The 23,492-nt window shown below is 38.3% G+C and overlaps 1 non-coding gene across 1 annotated transcript; it reads right to left on the bottom strand.

Moving 5' to 3' along the window:
• Positions 1-22,921: 22,921 nt before the first annotated feature.
• On the bottom strand, positions 22,922-22,997 carry TRNAA-GGC (transfer RNA alanine (anticodon GGC)). Its single transcript has one exon. It is a non-coding gene; the product is annotated as a tRNA-Ala (tRNA).
• Positions 22,998-23,492: the final 495 nt, after the last annotated feature.

Here is a 23,492-nt window from a genome sequence, read left to right as displayed (position 1 = left end):
CTTTCACTAGGCTCTAGTCCTTCTGTTCAGTCGCGATCGTTCAATGCGTCAACGGGTCGGGGTAGACTTTGCGTCAAGTGGCCTTGTCAAGTGTTTTCTACACTGTGTACCAAGGAGCCATTTTGGCGTTTGACTCAGGGAATCGGATACAACATTGGCCTGTTTACATAATGGAAGATATTACACAAATATTACTAATGAATAGTAAATGCTGCAGGGTTTCCTCTTGATTCAATTTTGAAATTCACAAAAGTCGGGATGCGATGTCACTACTGTTTCAAAGTATGAAATTCCATTCCGTTCACTTACCCTTATATGACTCATATAATAATAACTTAACTTTAGAATTCATGCCTTTTTTGGTTCTTTGTTTATAAGTCACCAGCAGAAATATGGAATAAGAAATGCCCTGCCTGTAACTGTTGTTATGACTTCACCTTTTCAAGGGAAGTCCATAAATTGTGAATTGGAACCGCCGATGTTTTGGAAATAAAGCTACATACCCATTAGGCTGGCATAAATGACCTCAAGAGCATGGACTGTGTATGAATGAAAATATTTAAGGAGGATTGATGGCCTGGTGAAAAAGGAAGATAAATGCAGAATCCTTAACACTTTAATTATAAAAATACCAAAGTCGCTGTTTTAGACTGGGACATGATTTAATCAGTGAAATGATAATTAAAATACCTGTCACTAAAATGAGATATGCCTGAACATTACCCCAGAGGTAGGTGTTAAACCAAATTAAAAAGTAATTTTGACTATGAAATGACCACTCGGAGGAATCAACCGATTCTGCAGAAGACAGGGATTAATAATTTCCAAATCTTGCTTTGACACCACAAATGGCATGGATGTACAATGAAGGTAACTCGGAAATGGATCAGTTAGATTATAAGCTTTATATTGAGAAACAGTGAGATAATTTCACACAATTTCCTAGGAGTTAGATGCAGACTCTGATCACAATTTAGTAATTATGAAAAGTAATATTTCACTTCTGATTCAAAAATTCAAGGCAAGGAAGGTAATGTAGGAAATGGATTGTTAAAGCATTTACTGGATTGATGAACACAGGAAATCAGGCAGCAGAAGAAAGTATGAGTGAGGAAAGAACCTGAGAACTATCAAGACAAAGTGGGAATATATACAGCCTACAGGAAAAGTATAGGAACTGGTAGGTGAAAAGAACAAGAAAACAATAGATTATGGAGAAGATAATTAAAAAGATAGAAAACCAGAATAAAACTAGGAAGTAAGATGGGAAAATTGTAATCTAAGATAGGTCAAAAATATGAGTTGAACCACCCAAGATCATAAAGAGGGGAAAATAATACAGAGAAGCTTTTATGAATATGATAAAGAAATTAAACGAGCAAGATCATGACGACATAGTATATGACATGTATAGAATTATTTATTTCAAGACTGAATTGATGGAAAGACAGAAAGAGCATTCAGAAAATTGGAAACAAAGAAGTCCATTTGGTTTGACAACATTCCTGTGAAACTATCAAAGAGTTAATTTAAGTGCAAGAAGGAAAGCTTTTCTTAACCATTTCGTGGAATTTATGAAGGATGAATTTGCCAAGAAGACTTTGTTAAATCAGCATTAGTTCCTCTTCCAGAAAGGGGAAAGGCTATAAATATATGTAAGGAATACAGGGCAATTAGGTCCGATTTGAAATGCACCCTGTAATTTTTGTTATGGGCTTAGCCAAAGCATATGTCATGAGGCAGTTTTCATCGGAAGACTGTGAAATGGATGTGGATATCATCCCAAAAACCTGAAGCAGTACAAAAAGACAGGGAGGTTTATTTCACCCTCAATTGCATTTACTCATTTAAAAATTATCTACTGACACATTACTTAATTTTAGAGATTTGTTGGGGTCATCAACAACTACATGGAAAAGAGAACAACTACGTATAAGGACAATGATCATATTGATTCAAGAACTGGGAAGGTTATGCTTGATTTAATGAGGTGCCAAGTAAAAAGTATAGTCAAAGAAAGAGATGATGTATTTTTATGCACCTAATACTTTGATAAGGCATTCCAGCAAGTTAATTGGATACAATTATGAATGGAGATTGAAGTACACTAGAGGAATTAACATCTTATCTGCTAGCCATATATTTCCTAGAAAGCACAGGAGAAAGAAGTGTGTATGGATGACGAAGAGAAAAGGGGGAAGTTGAGGGAGTCAGAGTGGCCAATATAGCCTGATCTTTTCAATTTTATTGAGTAATGAGCATATCATGGGAGGGCTGATGTCAAAGTGAGCAGGGAACTCTAGTTTTAGCTAGCCAGGCTGCCGTCAGTCAACAATTATTTCTTAACACCATACAGCACAGAATCAGGGATCATTTATGGTAAGAATTAATCTTAAGGAATTCACAGCAATGACCTGTAGAAATACGATGACTGAAATAACCAGTAGTGTTGAGGAAAAGGAATTGGAAGCTCACCTATTTTGGAAGTTATTTGGAAGAGGTGGGCAGAGCAGTATGGACAGAAAAGAATTACGTAAGGTTACAATACATTTTGGATATATTTTCAAATAGGCGTCAGCTGTTAGGCACATTAATGAAAGAATCAAAGAAAATACCAGATGAAGTTTTGCCCACTTTAATGCCTCAGAAAATTGTTTGTTTGAGCATGAGGATAGATTGAATATCAATTGGATGCTTTTGCTGCAGAGATGAAAAAAGATAAAAATGGGCAGAAAAAATTATACATACTCAAATTATACATATTACATGGTGATTTACATGCTCTACTCATCTGTCTATAATGCAGTCATCAAAACAGTCTTCTTTGGGAATGTAAATTATTTGGTAGACTGTTTACATAAATTTGGAAAAGTAATGGCCCTTGAACACTGCCTTGTGGAACTCCTACTAAAACGCTCGCTACTTTGGAAAATGTATCCCCCAATTTTACTTTTTGAGTTCTGCCTCTAAGAATATTTTTTATCCATTGTTTTACCCTCAAGTCCAATGGTAACGAATCCAACTTTAACAATAATTTATCGTGAGGCACTTGGTCAACACCTGCCAAAAAATCAACTATTACTGCATCAACATCTTTCAAAAATATATTTTCCCGCATTATTTCCTAATGTAAACATCATTGCTTAAATGGTGTCGGGGTCGGCTTCAACACTATTCAAATCTTTGCGTCATGTGGCCTATATGTCATGAAATAAAAAAAGTAGTCCCACTGTAACAGCTCTCGCGGACGGACGTATCTAGTCACAGTCAGACAGGAAGAGATTTTAGCGGGGAGAGAACAAAGAGTCTCTTATACTAAATTGAATCTAAATTAGAGGAACAGGCTAACAGCGACTCAAAGAATAATTAATTAAGTATTCTTAGGATGTACGATAGGAATTATTAGATAAATAGGATTTCAATCGATATCAAAGGTTAACCTTGCCTTACGATTCTTACTCAAGGTGAATGCGAGATATCATTCTTACTTTAAAAATATTTCTGTTTTCTAAATAATATCTCCTTGGTAAATTTGATTGAAATTCCAATGACCGGCTAAGACGTTCACCTAATACTTTAACAAATAATGCCAGTAAATATTTTTAAGAAGATATGTCAGAAGAATTATGTCAGTAAGTTATTACGACGAAATAAACAGATAATATAACCATCCTATTAAACGCGAAAAGGTCACACCATCAAACAATAGATTTTATTAATTGACGCACTCTTGGAAAGTAAATTGAATTAAATAATAAATATTTTAGAAAAACTCAATGTTAACGATATTGTTGTTACATGGATTACACAAATTTATGAGACATTTTATGGGGAGATAATAATCTCGTACCTCTTATGCTAAATGTGATGAGAATCCAAGTAATAGGCTTATAGCGACTCGCAGAATAATTAAAAAATAATCATAAGGTGTACCTTACTAATTATTAAAAAGGATTCAACGTGAATTAATATAATTCTTATTTATACAAATACCACTTAACACTTACACGTGTCCACTACGTGATATTTAATCGAAATTCTAACGACAGGCTAATAGACGTTCATCAAGAAATTACACAAGTGATGTCAGCAAAAATGCTGTAGTTATTAGGAAGATATTCACAATACCTCTATGTGATTCTGTCTTGTAGATCACCCCTAGATCATCTATCCGATCAAGCAGGATAGCTGGCGAAACTATTGTGCTTTTAAACGACATACGCGGACGCAGCCCGAAAAATGGGGAAATCACGGACACGTGAAAAGTCGAAAAAATATTTTTTTTAAATGCGAATTGACCCTATGCTCCAGATTGTGGACATGCTGACGTAATATTCCCTTAAGTACGTAAATTTATAAGAGTGATATTATCAGAGGGAAGAAATAACATCCACTAATCTAATACTATATGCAATCTAAAGTCGATTAACGTGCTTACTACCGGTAGAATAGCATAAAAGTAATCTAAGGGAGTACGTAACTAAGTCGTCTTTATTAATTAGGTTCCGAATGAAAACCGAAGAGCTAAGTCACCTTCCGATTCTTACCTAAAGTGAATCTTTCTTATTTTACTTATGCCACTGGAAACTGTTGTAGTAATACTGAAATGCATAGTAATACGTAATACGAAAATAAGTTTGCAAAAATTGAGAAGATTTCACCTAATGTCTAAGGGCTTCCATCTCGTAACCCAATAGGGATTACATGCCAAAAAACTTGAACCACGACGACGCCGCTCCTATGCGAAGAATGGTTATGGAAATGGGCCACTCATGGAATGTACATCTGTGCCTTTTGAACTCGCAACATTGATAAAATCCTCAGTTATCTACATATCACCCTGAATATGAAACGTCACCTACTTACCACGATTTCCACCAGCTCTCGATTTCTAACTCCTTGGCTGGGTTATTCCGTGGTCCTCCTACTATCACGACTTCTTCCCATGGAGTCAGAAGATTGAGTTCTTTCCGATCCATCCCGTTTGGAATTTCTCCCCAGTTCCTCATTCACCTCTTGAATTCCCTGGAACAAATTTCAAGAGGAATATCATCAGAGAAAACGAAAATCAATCTTCGAGTGGATTAGGGAAATAAAAACCAGAACAGCTAAAACAAAGAAAAGGATGTTCAGGACTCAGTTCACGACTTCTTAGTTCGGCATTGAAAGCACGACGCATCCAAAAGCACAAGGAATAGTTTTAAATAAAATAACGATATTACATTTCAAAGAATTTGGGAAAATGATTACGCACTAATTAGAACACTCAACAGAAAGCCTCTAACAGGTAAATATATCGAACCCTCACGCGCGTGGTAAGAATCAAATAATCTTATCACTCCCTATGCAGATGCACAAAATCGAAGTTAACTGTTTTGAAAGAACTGCGTGCCATTAACGCGAAATTCGAGCCACAATTGTTAATTTAATCAAAAAACTTTCATTGAGAACTATTGTATGCCTATTGCTTGATTGCTTTCATGAGCAGTGTTCTAAGTTTGGGCTTCATGCATGGATGGAGCTTCTTACCTCCGATCGCTGCGAAGAGTCGTCGCCGAGTGAGGGCGAGTTGTGAAAAAGTAGTGTCCTCACAAATGAACAAATGACGTATGACGACGACGAAGAAACGTAATACAAGGGGGTGGGGGATGAACAAGTATTGTTCAAGTCAAACTTTCTGAAGTCGTTAGCAGGGAATTGAAAAGAGGTCACGGCTGCTAATCCTGTATACCACACTACACAAGATCTAATGCAGAGGTCTCCTCATTTAACTCGCGGGATCGATGTCAAATGGGTCAGCTGGAGTATTACCTTAAGCGAGGGGGAGCCGCGTACCGCGAATGCCAGTTTAATTCCATGACTCATGAGATTGGCCGGTGGGCCTCACACTGTGTGATAGGAATGGAATGGGGGAGTTGGGATGGGAGGGGTTCAGGCTGTCGTTCCCTGCAAAGACCGGGGGGGGGGATTATGCAGCGAGGCCATTGGGCAAGCGTAGTAGGCCAATTACGCCGGAAAAATATTTAAGTTGTTTATCTGCTGCAAAATGAGATACGTCCAGGAATCAGTACCAGATCAACTACTAATTTTAACCAAGAAATGACCACTTGAAGAAATCAATTGAATAGACAGGTATTAATAGCAACCAAAACTTGGTTTGATACCACAAATGGGATAGGTTTACATGGGAGGCTACTCAGAAATGGATTCGTTAGATTGTCAATCTGTTATTGAGAAACAGAAAAATACATTTACACTTGTTCATGGGAGTGGATCCGATAACAATTTAGTAATAGAGTACTATTTTGCATCTGATTGAATCAGTACAATGAGGGAGGAGATTTTAAGGCAGCAGGTGACTAAAAATGGTAACTGAAGGAAAGAAGCTGGGAACCATCGAGAAGAATTGGGGATATATATAAATGGGAATATAGCTTCTGCCTCCTGCATGGGAATGGACAGGGGTATGAGAAAAGGACAAGAAAGACAAAGGATTATGGACTGAATGATTAGAAACATAGAAATGTGGAAAAATGTTAGGAAGTAAGAAAGGAAAATTGTAGCAAACAAACAAAGCTAAGTCAAGAATATATGAGTTGAGCCAAAAGATATCAGGTAGTTGAAAGGAATACAGTGCTTTTATAAGGAAATTAAACAAGCAACATCATGATAAAAAATGGTGTACATAGAATAGTTTATTTCAAGGCTTAACTGATTAAATGGACGAAAGAACATGGAGGAAATTTTATTTATTTATTTAGCCTAAGTGCGAAAACAACACTCTGGCCTTTACATCGGACTATTAAAAAAGAATAACAATGGAGACGATTACAAACACCCAAGCCCTAGGTTGAAGAAACCCACCCAGGCGGGAATCGAACCCGCGACCCATGAATTGGCAGACGAGGAAGTTACCCCGCCGCCACCGAGACCAAGGGGGTAATGTCCTCGTGTTTTTAACAAAAAAATGCCATGGGGGTTGAGAACATTCCTGTTTTACACTTAAAAATATAAATAGTGCAGGAAGAAGATTTTTTTAAAAGTATTTATTGGCATTTACGAAGGATGAATTTGGCCAGAAGAATTTGGGATATCAGTGTTAGTCCCTATTCCGAAAAGGGAAAAGGCTATAAATATATGTTTTGTATTCATCGCAATAAGCCTGATTTTGCTTGCGGCTTAAAATAGTTTTTATGGTCTCAGTCATAGCATTTATGAGGCAGGATTGGCTGGAAGACAAATTGATTTGGATAATATCCCAAAAAAGTAGCAGACGTGGAAAAAGACTATTGAAAAATGAAGTTTGATTTCACATACCAAAGCATTTACTCATTTTAAAACTATCTATTAACATATTACTTTAGGTGAGAGATTAGCTGGGGTCATCAACCATTGACTAAAGAAGAGAGCAAATGAGTATAAAGGCTATGAACAGTTTGAATCAGGAACTTGGAAGAGTATGTGTGACACCATGTCAGTAATGAGGTATCAAGTGAACACGAGCATATGATCAGGAGCGAGGGTGTATTTTAATGCACCTTGTACTTTTATAAAGCATTCAATCAAGTAAACTGGGTACACATAAAAATGAAGGTAGGAGTATCCTAGAGGGATTCACATCTTATCTGCTACCCATACATTTTCTGAAATGCAAAGAAGAATAACGTAAACAAAATCACATGGAGAGAAAGATGGAAGGGATGAAGCCAGGGATAGCCAATATAGCCGAATCTATTCAATATTTAGGTGTAGTAAGTTGTGCACACATCATGGGAGGCTGATGAAATAAGTGGGGAACCCATCAATCATGTGTGTGGATATTCAAATATTAGTTAGCCATCTTACCAACAGGAAACAATTATTTATTATCACAGCACAGAATCAGTGTTATTTTATGGTGAGGATTAATCTTCAAAAAATAGCAGTAAAGAGAATCTGTAGAAATAGGATGATTAAAATGAACATTCAGGGACAAAAATTGGAAACTCACCTTTTCTGGAATTCATTTCAAAGAGGGGGGCAGAGCAGCAAGGAGAGAAAAAAAACTTACGTATGGTGGGGAGTGGGTTGGGTGTAAAATGGGTGAGAGTTGATGACAGGCATATTAATGAAATAATTAAATAAAATACTAGTTTTGTCTATCTCATTGTCGAGTATGCCTGGACCAAAGATATCTTCCTCTACATCATATTCCTCTTCTGTCTAACTTTCTTGGTCTAAGTTCTCAATTATACTTTTTTCTACATATATTTTAGACCAACAAACATAGACATAGAAAAGGAACATGATGTGGAGGAAGATATCTTAGGTCCAGGGATACTAGACAATGAGAGAGAAAGGGAGATGAAATTAAATAAGGCCGTGGGGGTGGATGACATTCCTGCTGAACTACTGAAATGTTTAGGAAAATGAGGGAGGAAGACTCTATATGGGCTTTTTTGTAGTATTTATGAGGAAGTAATCTGGCCGGAAGACTTTGTGAGATCAACTTTAGTTCCTATTCGGGAAAAGGTAAAGGCTACATCATGTGAGGACTACAGGACGATAAGTTTGATATCCCATGCAGCTAAAGTTGTTCTCAGGATCATAACCAAAAGGATCGAGTAGGGCAAAGAGGCTTTCACAAGGAGGAGGGAGTTGATGACAGGGACGTTGAGTAAGGATATTAAGAAAAGACTCATAAAAACTTTGATAAGGAGCGTGTGTGTGCCGAGGAGGAGACATGTACGGCATGAAAACTTGATCATTGAAGCAGGAGGATAGACGTAGATTGGAGGCTTTTGAAATATGGGTGCGGGGAAGAACGGAGAAGGTGAAATAGACAGACAAGAAAACAAATAAGAAAGTACTTGGTATGGTGGGCAAAGATCTTGTTGGGAGAAATCCTATAAAGGCAGGAAAATGGATGAAGGGGGTATTGACCGGCAGTGAGATGTTGAAGACTGGGGGAGAATGTTAGGCAAACGAGGAAAGGGAAGGAACAGGATAGGGATGTTGGACAGGATGAAGGAAGGAGGAAAATACTCAGAGATGAAGAGGGACATGGTGTAGAGTAGGATACTGGATTTTGTATTTTGTTAGGAATCACAAAATATTTATTTAGTAGCTGTGGCCATCCAAAAACCTACCTCAACCGGTAGATTAACTAATAATAATAAGAAATGCAATTTTAGTCATTTTTAACACCAAATTTGCATAATATCTCACGTCCGGAGACTTTGTTCTCTTTCCTCAGGAATGTTTGCACCCCGTGTGCCTATCTAAAAGAGTAAAATATATTTTTCCAAATTATTCACTAATGTAATCGTCATTGCTTCTTAATTTTCAATTACTTGTGTAGTCTTCTTCATGCTTGCTCATTGGATATTTTCTTTCAAATTCAAGTAAAATTTTTCGGGCACCAGTTCTTTGTGGGAAACCAAAAGCAGCTTAGGATACCTAATTATATAACTTGTTTATCTGGACAGATTCAGCTTAATTGAACTAGTTGACCTCAAAGTACATGCCTTAACTGACGACACACCTTTGACAACGTTTCTTCCAGCTCTCGCACCCTACCAGGGAAACAGTCACAAGGATCCTCTTCAGGTCTGCCATGCAATTAGATTTAATGACCGCAATAGAGTCGAATTGGCACCCTTTGATGGTTGATTTTAACTTTAGAACCAAAAAATGTTTGAAGGAGCCACGTCTGGAGAGTAGGGTGGCTACGGGATCATGGAAGTTACGGTTCTGGCGAAACACTCTGTCACGATCAGTGCCATGTTAGCCGGCACTTTATTGTGGTGGAAATACCATGCATCATTTCTCGGCATGTCTGGCATCTATCGGCAAACTGCAACCCTCGGCCCCTTCATTACATTCAAGCAGAAATCTTCATTGATGGCTTGACCTTGAGGGTCATATTCATAATGAATCAGCCCTTGCCAACCAAAGAAACACACCAGCATGACCTCCACATCAGACGGGGACATACGAGCTTTCTTTGGTCGCGGAGATTCAAGACCTTTTCACTGAGAAGACAGGGCCTTTGTCATCATAACCATTAACCAAAGTTTTGTCAGCGGTTAAGATGGCTTTAAGAAACTTTGGGTCAGCATTGGCTCCATCCAAGAGTTCCCGACTAATGCCCACACGTTTTCGTCTCTGTTCATCAGTCAGAACCAGCGGGACGAATTTTGATGCGATGCACGTCATGCCCAAAATGTCTGTCAAAATTGTCATGTGGGCATTTTTCTGCACCAAATTGTTCAAAATTTGACATGGTTGGGGTCAGTTGAAGTTGAAGGTGTTCACGAATCTTCATCTGTTGAGGTTCTGCCCGACTAATAATGACTGTACCACTCAAAACACTGGCTTCGACCCATAGCTTCATTAACAAAGGCTTGCTGAATCATTCCCAATGTCTCTGTAGCACTTTTGCCAAGTTTGAAACAAAATTTCACTCACACACGCTGTTCCTCTAGCTCCTTCATTGCTGCCATTATACACAACGATAAAAAGATTAAGACACGTACCACTGCTGCTGTGCAACGATTCCATGTAAACAAATGCACCACCTCTTGTTTTAGCCGTCAGCTGTGTTGCTAGATGGCGCAATGTCTCATTTCGATCCGTTGAATGGTTTGCGCAGAATAAAATCAGTTCGGTCTTCTTTTGATCACACCTTGTAGAATGCCATTAGAGTGGCATGCTTCCAGACTGATTAATTTTTGAGAGACTCTTCTTAAAATTACTGTGGACACGGGTATGTAAATATTTGGATTTATTCAATTTTTATTACATAACCCTCATCGTCATTGTTTCAACAATCTGAATATTTTTGTACAACATAAATGTGCGCTTTATTGATTAGCAATTACAGTATTTACCCTGCAACATTGCATGAATAGATGTACACAGATGAATCAATACAAACTACCACGTGGTTTTGTGGATATATTGCTCATGTAATCCATCTGTATACGCCAGAAAAGCATGAAAGCATTGGTCTGTTAACAAGTATATTATTTAACCAATAGTTTCAACACAGAAAATATCTTTAAAAGCTGATGGAACCCATTACTATAGGTTTAAAAAAGAATTAAACCCTTTGGCAAATGTACAATCTATTTCCTATTGTGTGTAGGCCAATTAAATACCCTGTAAAATTATTCTTCCATTCACTATTGAAATTTGAGTCTGTGAATACATTAAACCTTCCGAACAAGTCATAAATAACAATCCAGTCTACCAATCCAATCCACTCAATTCTACCCAAAAACTATGAAGCTGCCCCAAGAAAAAGTCAGGAGAGACTGCTGATACATGGAAATCAGTTATCATAGGTGATCAGATTTATGATTTTTCACACCTCTAAATAAAGGTTGCAGCAACAAAACTTCTTTTTTTTTGAAACACTTGGCGTTTGAAAACAGGGTTTATGTTGCCGCGCCCTCCATTATACCATGATTGCATTTAGAATGATGTCCAAGTTCTAATTTATTTATGGTGCATAACTTCCATTACACTCTTTCTCTAATTCTGGCTACAATGCTCTTTTTTGAATCTCAGATTCAACCATACTCGTGTGAATGATCGCACGTGAATAACAAACTATGAATTTAAGAAAAGTGGTAAATATTTTACCGCAATTCTTCATGCAGTTGTTATTTAAAGCAATGACTCTTAAATGAGCAAACAGTCAGGAATGACAACTCATAAAACACTTGGATAAAATGGCATAGCTTGGACTGGTGAAGCCATGCTCGGCCCTTTCCACTAAAACCTGTGAAAATGAAGAATATATATAATTATTATTCGTCATCATATAAGAATTGAGGTCCCTTACACATTTCTGAAATGATTTGCTCCATAACTATGATTTCAACATCTCCAACTGTGAAAGCTACTAAATCATCATTCTCGCATTCAAATGAGACCCTTCAATCAAAGTAACAGCATTCAATTGGAAAATGACTAACTCTGTGACTCTGAAGGAAATACTAATCAACACAGCAACCCTTGCAGTCCTAACAGCACCTCCACTGTAAGATGCAACTGGGCTACATTGTGTGCATTTACGACTCCTTTGGGAATTTTTCCATGAAGAGCTGTCAATGAAGCATTAAAACTATATTGCTTCCCACTGGCTGCAAACATAAATTTATAGAAGTTCGTAATAATGGCAACCATTTCCTATGGCTTGCTTTAGTTACTTCATTTTGAATATACTACACTAGATTGTAAAAAATTACGATAAACTTAGTAGAATATCCAACATATATATATATATATATATATCAAACCTCTTGCATAAATTGGAAAAATGTCTCTTAAGGAGTGATATTGAAACTATCATTGCCTCCATCGTACTACAGTACGAGAGATTATGTCAATAAAACTTGTTGGATTAAGTGCAGAGGAGATAGATTTAAGATGTCATTTTTTTCAACAAAAAATAAGGGATTAGAATACCAAGGCAAAAAGCAGAGGATGGTGAAAGGGAGGGAGGTTGGTGCCATCCCTTGTTTGATGGTCAGGAGAGGGTAAGTTACCACATAATTCCCATTCTTAATTTCTTCACATCTTTAATTTTATCAAGTAATAATTTATATTATATTTAAAAAACCTCACAAATTTTTACTGAGCTCACGTAAATAACTCATGTATACTTCAAAATAATATATCATTAAACTCTTGCTTAGCCATAAGACTTACCCTGACAGTGTTAATTCACACATATACATTTGTATTGATACATCTCGCATATAAAATTATTAAAATGTGATGTAATGAGCAGAGAATAAACAGGTCTAGTAATCTCAAGAGATATGAAGGAAAATATAAATAATAAAGATTTTAATTATTATTATTATTCCTCATGTTTTGCAGATAAATACAACATTAATATTCCCTTTACCTACTTTCAAAAATTTAAACATATATTATTCATTAAATTTAACGAAAACTAGTTCAACTGAGTACAACTTTGATACTTCAAAAAAACAATTCCTTGCAAGGTTGCGCATTGACAGGAGATCCAGTAACTAAAACAATTTTCCAAATTTCGTAATTAAAAAAGGCAAAATATCATTCTCTACATTGGTGATGCACAGAAATGGTGCTTCAAGTGGTACAAAGTTCAACCGGTAAAGTGAAATGGCATCATTATTAGTGATGATGCAATTTCACTGGCATAGACTACACAGATGAATGGCAGTTTGCTTAACCATGTACCATTAATTTAAATCATATATAAATCAATAAAATACCATCAGTCAAAGAAGGAAGCAATCTTCTGATTAAAATACTGGTGATATTGTTGATAGTGAATATTCATTATGAAAGCACACCAAGGATGCAAGGTTTGAATGAAAAGTTTTGGAAAATGAGATTTATTTGAAATATTGCTATGATGCCTCGATTCAATGAAGTAAATCGCTTGAGCATCGACACATTTTGCCAGCAGCTTTTCCATGACTCAAAAGCTCCCTGGTCAGCAGATTCCGGAAGGTCCTTCGGGGTACAGGCATGCAAGCCTCTTTTGATGGCACTCAGGGTCCCAACATTGTGTCCTTTGGGGGAGGATTTCACTTTTGGGAATATGAAATGAACTCCCCAGTAAATTGCTGCATTTCCATAATACTCTGCCATTGTGCATCACAGGTATTTCCCGCAATGGCCACCTAAAGTGTCCTGAGCCCTAATCCCTTTATTGCCTGATGTAAGGGGTTCTTGGTTGAGAACATATTCTTAACCCCCCAACACTTTTCTCAGTCCATGGTACGTCGCAGTCGGCAGGCCTCATTTGCAGATTGACATGAGCCGTACGTCCTGCTCCACTCTCTTGCTTTCTAATGTTTTTCTGCAGCGCCATTGAATTTTTTTAATACTACCCTTGCCCTTGGCCTCAAAATGAGATGAGTGAATTATTTGCTTTGCCCTCAGGTTCCGTTTATCTTTATTACTTGAAATGATCTCACTTTCAATTTTCTCCGGAACCATTCATGCATCATTCTTTCTTTTCCTTTTGTCATAACAGTTGGGAGGGCAAAAGGCCTCACCACCATCTAGTCTCAGTTGTTTCATATCTTTCTTGAGAGAGAGAAGCAAAAAAACCTCAACTATAGCACTCAATGGATTCCAAAAGGGATAACAGTTTTTTGAGTGAAGATGATCTAGAGATTTTATAAGAAGATTTGGACGTAAAAAGTTAAGTGAGCAGTGTATCTGATAATTCAAGTTCAAGCAAGGAAGTTTGGTTGAGAGGCACTTGGTTGAAGAGATACGGCCCACCAGGAAGAACCCAGGCCACAAAGAAATTGTCAGGTGCACTCTTCATGAGGTAAAAGGCAAGATACAGCATATTGACTCGACCCGACGGAAATGTGGGTATGAGTTTAGAGAGTTGTTTAAAATAATATCATACAAAACTGAAATTTTAGAACGGAGGTTCGAAACTTAAAGGCAAGTGAAGAAGTGAAAATATGAAATATTATGCAAGTAAAAGTTTTACTTAATGGAATAAGAAATTTAACATAGGGTTAATTTTTTTAATTTTAGAGTATATATTTAAAAAAAATACAAATTATTATCTGCCATGCTGCAGACGGAAAGATGCCAAAAAATTGAATACTGCAGGTAAGGCACAAGTATTTAAATTCCTATAGCGGCTAAAAGGGTTAACATGGAATTGAGGAGACCAAAACTCGTTAAATCCTTTAGAATGATGTAGAAATTTGAGTGCCACTGAATGCATATTTGTTTCTTTCATTAAACTTGCACATTTCTCTGTCCCTTCCTGTGAAATACCTATCTCCAATCAGCTTGCAAATCCTTGTTTTGATCACACCATCGTGATCACCCTTTCTTTTATAACCTACATCATTAACACCACTGTGCACCAATTCTTGTGAGGATCGAGGTCCTGTGCTGGCTATCGTACCAGCTTCCCACCCTTCAGGGCCTGGGTTCAAATCACAGGGGCATCCAATATTCTTCAGAGGTAACTCAATCGCTACCCGAGGTGCTTTGTGGTTGAGGCACTTTGAGTGAGCATGCCATCAGTCTGATGAGATGTTAAGCCGTGGACACCTGGCGCCTTTTGATAAGAGTAAGCTAATGTCGATGCCGAGTTTCTCTCCACCCTTCATCCTCACCTGTGCATATATCTCATGGCACAAATAACCTTAGCTGTCGATTGCCTCCCCTAAACACCACTACTATTACCAGTTCTTATTATAGATATTATGCCCTGATACTTGACAAATATCCTTTAATATAACACTAAGATAAAAGGAAAGCCAGCAGTGCAAAGGCACTTCAAAACAATTAGTTTAACTTACCTAACATCAAATGGTGCTTCAGGAGAAGGCTTATGGGGGATGATCAGAACACTGTCTCACGCTTAACTATGTGGAGTTGATCCATATTCAAAGGAATGACAGCAAAAACTCTGCAATTCCACAATTCCCTTTTCCTCAAGTTTCTTATAGATAGCATCCTTTTCTCAAAAGCAATCTCTCTGGCTGACCATATCATCCGAGGTTATTCATACCACTCCATATAGCAACCTTGTCAGTTCCTTGAACTTACCTTGACTGCATTTCTCACAAACTTGATGAAGGACACTGTCTCAGGCTGCAGAATTCCTCCATATTCCAAGTGAATGTAGAAGAAACTCTGCCATTTCCAAAACTTCCTCCATTCCTTGGAGAGGGGCGACCAGTTTCATTTCAGGAAGGGGAGGGGCACACCTGATGCAATACCAGTGGTGAGCTTGCATGCAGAAAGGGTCATTTATTAAAAGTAGGATTCAGAGCTCTTAGTGTAGGAGATAAGGGTATAAAATTATTTTTGTTAACCAAATGAAAACATGCCCCCCCTCACCTTATAGTTTTATGGATTTCTTATCACTCTCTGCCATACAATTCAGTTTCTCATGATTCTGTCGATTGGAGAAATATAACACTTGGGTATTTAGAAATAATATTTGAAATGATTCACCATGAATTTCAACTTAGGAATCCCCAACCAGTGGCTGAAAGCCCTGCCCACTCAGTTACCATGGCACCCAGAGATGCAGTGGAATGAAGCAATCATTTCCCAATGGATCTCACTTATTTCAGTTACAGTATTTCCCATACCATACATGGAGAGATAGAACGATCGATAGAGGTCTTTATCTGGGAAAAATTGAGACCAAATGGTCCCTTCTTCCATTTACTCAACACCATTTACTAATATTCTAATGGCCATAGAATTTATAAGTACATGCACACACAATACCTATACAAGTGCTCAAACTTTGATAAACATAGAGAAAGAGAGAGACAAACTGCACTCAGATTTGCAAATCTTAATAACTATAATTATTATGCACATACATATACACACATACACAAAGTAAATTACAGTGGAGAAAGAAAACGCGAGGCATGGCTTACCTGGTTAAGACCCACACAGGAAAAACACTCACATTGAAAAAGTGAGCATAAAAGATGTGTGCAAAAAACCTATGAATTAGAGGAATGACCACAATATGAGCCTTTCCCTGGGCTGGTTATGGTTTCTCAGAGAGGAGAAGCGGGATCCCAGAGAGGCTGGCTTGCCCAGGAATCAATTGCGGGCCCTCTGGTCAGCAATCCAATGCTCTACCCCTATACAGGATATGGTGCTTACATCTGGGCAAACTAAACTGTTGTTTAAAAGCAAATTTATTTTTACAAAATACAAATGTAAATGAAAAACATGCAAGTAGTTTCTGTCAAGAGTAACATCACTCAACGTAATTTCCTATAGCTGCAATGACTGCCTCCCAACTTGTCCTGAATTGATTGCGCACTCAATTTAAAACAATTCGCAAATGTTGCTACGATAACGGTGCATAGGGATACACCTCATCTTATTGATAACTCCATTGACTACGCTGCAAACATACATAACATAATAGTCAAAGGGGTTCAAGTCCGGGCTACTCTGGGGCCGGAACTCTTTCGACCAGAACATGTCAATGTTAACTGAGAGCCAGTTTGGACTGAATGACTTGCTTGAGCTAATGCAACGTCCTGTTGAAAGACATATTGTCTTCCCGAGGCCACAGTTACCATCCACGGTTTCACGACACTCTTCAAAATTTGCAGATGGACTTCTTTGGCGATAGTTTATCCCTTTTCAAATAAATGTGGCAGCATGATATCATCCTCATTGACACAATATCTGGGACGTGAACACTAGCTGGAAATTTTGTTGGAGCAAAATCGGGATATCCTCGGGGTCCTGGGCAAGCCAGCAATCATTTCTACAGTTGACCTTTGTGTCAATGCTGAAAATGTTTTCATCAAAAAAGAAGCAGCTTTATTTTTTAGAGAACACAACGGCAGGGTGCAGTGAGCGATCCACTTTGTTCTGCCAGCATCAGACAGCATGAGCTGCACCATTTTGTGCATGACTTGTATCGCAGGTCCTCCTCTGCCATCCAATGCATTGTTTGCTGACTGACATTTAATTCTGACGCCAATTTCCTCAGTGCCCACCCTGGGATCTCTGAAAACTGCACCTGAGCCTTCTTGATGACTGCCGCAGTTCGTGACATATGTTTCCTTGAATGAAGTTCCCTTGCCGGATTAGCAAAACCTTCCAAAGGCCTCTCTGTAGCATTATGCTTTGCCACAATATTATAAACAGTTGATCTGGGATACCCGAAGAATCGGGCAATTTCACTGGGCCAATGCCCAGCACAAACACTTTCCATAATAGCGGCTCTTCAATTGTACTCTGCAAGGTTACATTACATCTCAGCCATTTTGAGGTTATGACTGTTCACTAGATGCCTATAGATTTCAAGAATGCCAATCACAACCTCCAGTGGAACTATGATATGCTGAGAAATTCAAAATAAATTTGCCTGGAGGTAACCACTGCACCCTGTATGTCCCCTACCTCTCAATAGATATATACATATATGAATGAACCCCCATGAACTACAACCTTGATGTGGTGGAAGGGCTTGAGCTTTCCGATGACCCCTCGAGTTTTTATGGCGGGAGTAATGATTATTTTGAACACCCATTCCAGATAGGTTGAGGCTTAGTAGCCAGGCAAAGGGTAATCCACGCAGCATCTGTTGCTCAGTAGAGGGGGCTGCAAAGGCATATGACCCCAGTGGGGCATCCATTGAGTGATGGTGTCACATTGAAAACAATGTTGAGGAAGGCATTGGTAAACCACCTCAATCATAATTCCTAAGAATATAATGGACGAAATATAGAATATGAATCCTGGACACTACTGGACTCAGCCCAATTGGCTGTGTGTCATGCCTGGCAGTGGAATATGCAACACTTCATTGGTCATTATCTCACCAAACCCTTACAAAAGAAAACCAAGGATCAGGACAGAAGACACAGAAGACCAATTCAGTTAGAATAGGAATTTGTAATGTCAGGACAATATTGAGGATAGGAAAATTAGAGAATATTAAGCGAGTGATGGAAAGAGGATACATAGATATTTTAGGTTTGTGCGAAGTGAGACGGAAGGAGAGCTGGGATAACTGGAGTGATACTTACTGAGAAATATACAGCCAAGGGGACGAGAGCCAACGAGGGATTACCATAATAATGAATAAAGAGGTAGGAAGAAGCATAGTCAACATTGAACAAGCAACAGATGGAATATTACCAGTAGAGATGAAAGCAGAACTGACGAACTTGGTCATTGTTCAGGTATACATACCACCGAGCAATCATAAGGAGGAAGAAGACAATACGATATATGATCAGTTAGAGGACATAATCGCATATGTTCCAGCATGAAAATATTTGAGTGTGATGGAGGATTGGAATTCGACAATGGGCTATACATGGAAAATGCCAGGTCACTTAGAAAGGTATCAGTTTGATTATGCTATGGTTAGACACAGATACAGAAAAAGTGCAATCAACTTGCACAATTTCCCGGGAGCGGATGTGGCCTATGACCAAAATTAAGTTGCTATGAAATGCTTCAATTTCAAAAGATAAAGCAGGGGCGGCGAGTTAGGAAGTGGAATGTAGAAGCATTAAATGGATTGACAAAGAAGGACTACCAGCAGGCTGCAGAGAAAATAATGGAGAATGGTAAAGAGCTGAGTATTATCGAACAAACATGGGAATTTATCAAGAAAGGGTTATCGAAAGCAACAAAGGAAATTATAGGATCCATTAACATGAAAGGAACTATGAAACCATGTAAATACAGAGTTAGGCAAAATGAAGTACAAAGAGTTAAACAATAAATTGAGGTGGGCAACAAATAGAGCAAAAGAAGCATGGTAGAAGATGCAGTGCGAGGATATGAAAAGTTTGCAGAGGAAGGGAGAAATTGGTGAGCTATATAATAAGATCAAAACACTAATGGGAAGTAAGAAGATCTGGGTTAACAGTTGTAGATAGGTCAGGTAGGGTAATAGTTGACACAGAAAAGATCCAAGAGATATGGAAAGAATAAAGAGAAGCACTGTATTAAAAAAGAAATTAGGCCAAGGTTAGACATTGAAAATGACCATGATGTAAATGAAGATAGCTTAGGTCCAGCCATACTCAATGGTAAGTTAGAAAAGGCATTAAGGGAGATGAAACCAAATAATGCCAAGGGGGTAGAAAACATTCCTGTAGAACGACTAAAACGCTTAGAAAAATATGGGAGGAAAAGCTTATATTAACTATTTTCTAGTATCTATTAGGAAGGAATCTGGCCAGAGGATATTTTGAGATGAGCATTAGTTCCTATTCTTAAAAAGGTAAAGGCTACATCATGTGATGACTGCAGAACAATAAGTTTGATATCCCACACAGCTAAATTTGTTATCAGGATCATCAACAAAAGGATAGAGAGTAGGGCAAATGATCACTTAGGGGATGATCAGTTTGTGATTAGGAAGGGGAGAGGTATGAGTTATGTCATTACAGTAATGAGATCAGTCAGCCAAGGGGCTGCAAGCATTGCTGAGTGAATTGGAAATTCAGTGCGACATGCATGGGATGAAAATCAATATTAATAAAACAAAGATTATTCAGTTTTCTAGAAAGAAGATGGCTAAGCTAAACATTAAAATAGGAGGGCAAAAACTAGACCTGGTAGAACAGTTTACGTATCTCGGATGTGTTTTGGACCAACACAGTCAAAGTAGTAGAGCCTGAGGAGAAGAATTGCACTAGGCAAAGAGGCTTTCAAAAGGAGAAGGGAGTTAATGACAGGGATGTTGAGTAAGGATATTAAGAAGAGACTCGTAAGAGCTTTAATATGGAGCTTAGCTATGTACGGCGCGGCAACGTGGTCATAGAAGCAGGAGGATAGACTTAAATTGGAGGCTTTTGAAATGCAGGTGTGGAGAAGAATGGATATGATGAAATGGACAGAGAAGAAAACATAAGAGGAAGTACTTGGTATGGTGGGCGAAGAGAGGGGTTTGTTGGGTGAGATCCTATGGAAGAAGGAAAAGTGGATGAAGGGGGTATTGACTGGCAGTGGGATGTTGAAGACTGTAATAGAGGGGAGAATGTTAGGCAAACGAGGAAAGGGAAGGAACAGGATAGGGATGTTGGACGGAATTAAGGGAGGAAGAAAGTACTCAGAGATGAAGAGGGACCTGGTGTAGAGTGTGTTGCTGGATTTTGTGTTTTGTTAGGAGAGGCAATTGAATTATTTGGTATCCATTACTAAAAAAGAAAGAAAGACTCGTACTTTTCCACAGATTTTATTATACGGTACAACGCGTTTCACCGACTTGGGGCATCATCAGTTACATATTTGCAAAACAGACAGAGCAAGCATATATACCCTCAGGATAGAGTGGGGGCAGGGAGGGTTGGAAGGATTTGAGGGGGGTGGGGGCTCGCAGGTGCGTTGATGGATTATTTTGACCATTTCCAGGCTAGTTTCTCGGAGAGGAGTGGGGAGGGGTATGGGAATAATTGCTCATTACAAAGTGTCATGTTGGGGTTCACCAAGTGCCTTCTAATCCCTAATTGCTCGAGAGCGTCCATTTTTAATCCTTTTGGGAGTGTGTGTAATATCTCTGGGACAAAGTCACTGCTGTGGTTGAATTCTAGTAAATGCTTGGCAAAGAGAGAGTTGTTATTCTGATTTTTGTGACATCTAGCGTGTTCCTTGACTCGTAACTTGATATTCCTGCCGGTCTGACCGACATAGACGCTGTTGCAATCCTCGCATTTCAGTTTATAAATGCCTGATTTGAGAAGGCTATCCTGGGTGTCTTTTCCATTGGCTAGAAGTTTGGAGAGGGTTATGAGTGGGTAGAAGGCTGCTTTGAGTGAGGTGGGTAGGCAGTTGGAAATCCTATATGAAAGATCTCCCAGACACGGGATTGAGCACCGCTTAAAAACTTTAGATACTGCGGGCTGTGATACGAAAATGCTTTTTATGGCCATTGCTTTTTGTTTTTTCCGTAGTAATGTGTCAACTAGTTTGGGTTTGAGACCATTGTTGGTAGCTATATTAGTGATATTCACGAGTTCAATTTTGAAGTTTTTGGGGGAAAGGGGGATGTGTAGGAGGCGGTGGATCATGGAGTGGAGGGCTGCGTGTTTGTGAGAAAAGTGGTGTGCGGAATCATTAGAAATTATATGGTCTGTATATGTGGGTTTCCTATAAATTGCAAATTCGTGTCTATTATCCCTAATTGTGATTGTCAAGTCGAGGAAGTTGATGGTGCCGTTGACGTCTTTTTCCATGGAGAAGGAGATATTCCGATGAAGAGTGTTTAGGAAATTAAGGAAGGAGTCTAACTGTCGGTTGGTTCCGGTCCATAGGCATAGTCCACGTAACGAAACCAATAGCCCACGTTTTTGTTATGCTGATTGTCAGCATTAAAAAGATGTTCTTCTACAGAATTGAGGAAGACTTCGGCTAGGAAGGGGGTCAGTGGGGAACCCATAGCTAACCCATCCGTTTGGCTGTAAAGGGTGTGGTTGAAACTAAAATAATTCTGGTTAACTGTCATTTTGATGAGGGGGACCAATTCGTCTGAGATATTTTGGGCAATGGTGGAATCCTTGAGTAGTTCTTCCACCCTAAGCAAAGTTTCCGATATTGGTACGCAAGTAAATAAATTGCTAATGTCGAAGGAGACTAGCCTCGCTTTTTCCGGGACATCAATATCTTTCAATTTTCGGGCTAGCTCTATAGAGTTTTTAACTCCATATTTAGGTTTAAAACCTGTGGGATCTCGGAGCAATACGTCTAATTTTCGTGCCAGAAGGTGTGAAGGGGCGGACACAGCTGAGATGACAGGCCAAATAGGTATTGCTTTTTTGTGTAATTTGGGGAGTCCGTACAACCTGGGGGCGGAGGGGTTCATTTGGATTAAACTAAATTTTTCCCTAGCATTTAAAAACTTACACTTGGACACTGCACGTTTCACTTCACTTTGGAAACTCGCGGTTGGGTCTTTGGATAACGGAGTAATAGGATTGTTGTTGATGAACTCAAGGCACTTTTCCACATACACTCGTTTATCCAACACTGCGACACTAGATCCCTTGTCAGCTTTCTGGATGATGAGGTCTTCCTTGCCAATAGTCTCCAATAGTAATAGTTTCTTTTTTAGTAATGGATATTAATTACTTCCACGAGGTGAAGCCTGAAACAATAGAATTATTTGGTAGTTTGCCCATCCAAAAACCTACCTTAACTGGTATATTACCTAATAATAATATATTTATAAATGTATATATACATATACATACATATATACATACATATATATACATACATATACATATATATACACAATCAAACACGAAATCCCGCCAAACAGCGAATAAATACTCATATATACAGAAACAGATATAAGGAAAAGGGATAGGAACACACATAAAGGACGAACACAATAGAGGTGGGGAAGGCAGAATCGAACGGACCACAAGAGTAAAAATATTTCCTTGACCGGGACTCGAACACCGGATCTTTCCACTTGCCGGGCGGATGCTCTTAACCACTTGAGCTATCAAGGAAACGTAATTTTCTCTGAGATCCGTGGGTCTAATATGTCGCAAAGCGCCCCGATTCTTTAGCCAAGAGATGGCGTCAGGGGACTCTTTCACCCACCAAAGGAGAGGATATATTTTTACTCTTGTGATCCGTTCGATTCTGCCTTTCCCACCTCTATTGTGTTCGTCCTTTATGTGTTTCCTATCCCTTTTCCTTATATCTGTTTCTGTATATATGAGTACATATATATACATATACATATATATATATACATATACATATATATATATATACACATATATATACACACACACACATACACACACACACACACACACACATATATATATATACATACATATATATATATATATATACATATATATATACACATATATACATATATATATACACATATATATACACATATATATACACATATATATACACATATATATACATATATATATATATATATATATATATATATATATATATATATTCAAACACGAAATCCC

The sequence above is a fragment of the Hetaerina americana genome, unplaced genomic scaffold (genome assembly GCF_022747635.1).
Source record: "Hetaerina americana unplaced genomic scaffold, ioHetAmer1.1.p SCAF_228, whole genome shotgun sequence".
NCBI lineage: Eukaryota > Metazoa > Arthropoda > Insecta > Odonata > Calopterygidae > Hetaerina > Hetaerina americana.
This window is presented reverse-complemented; position numbering and strand designations above follow the sequence as displayed.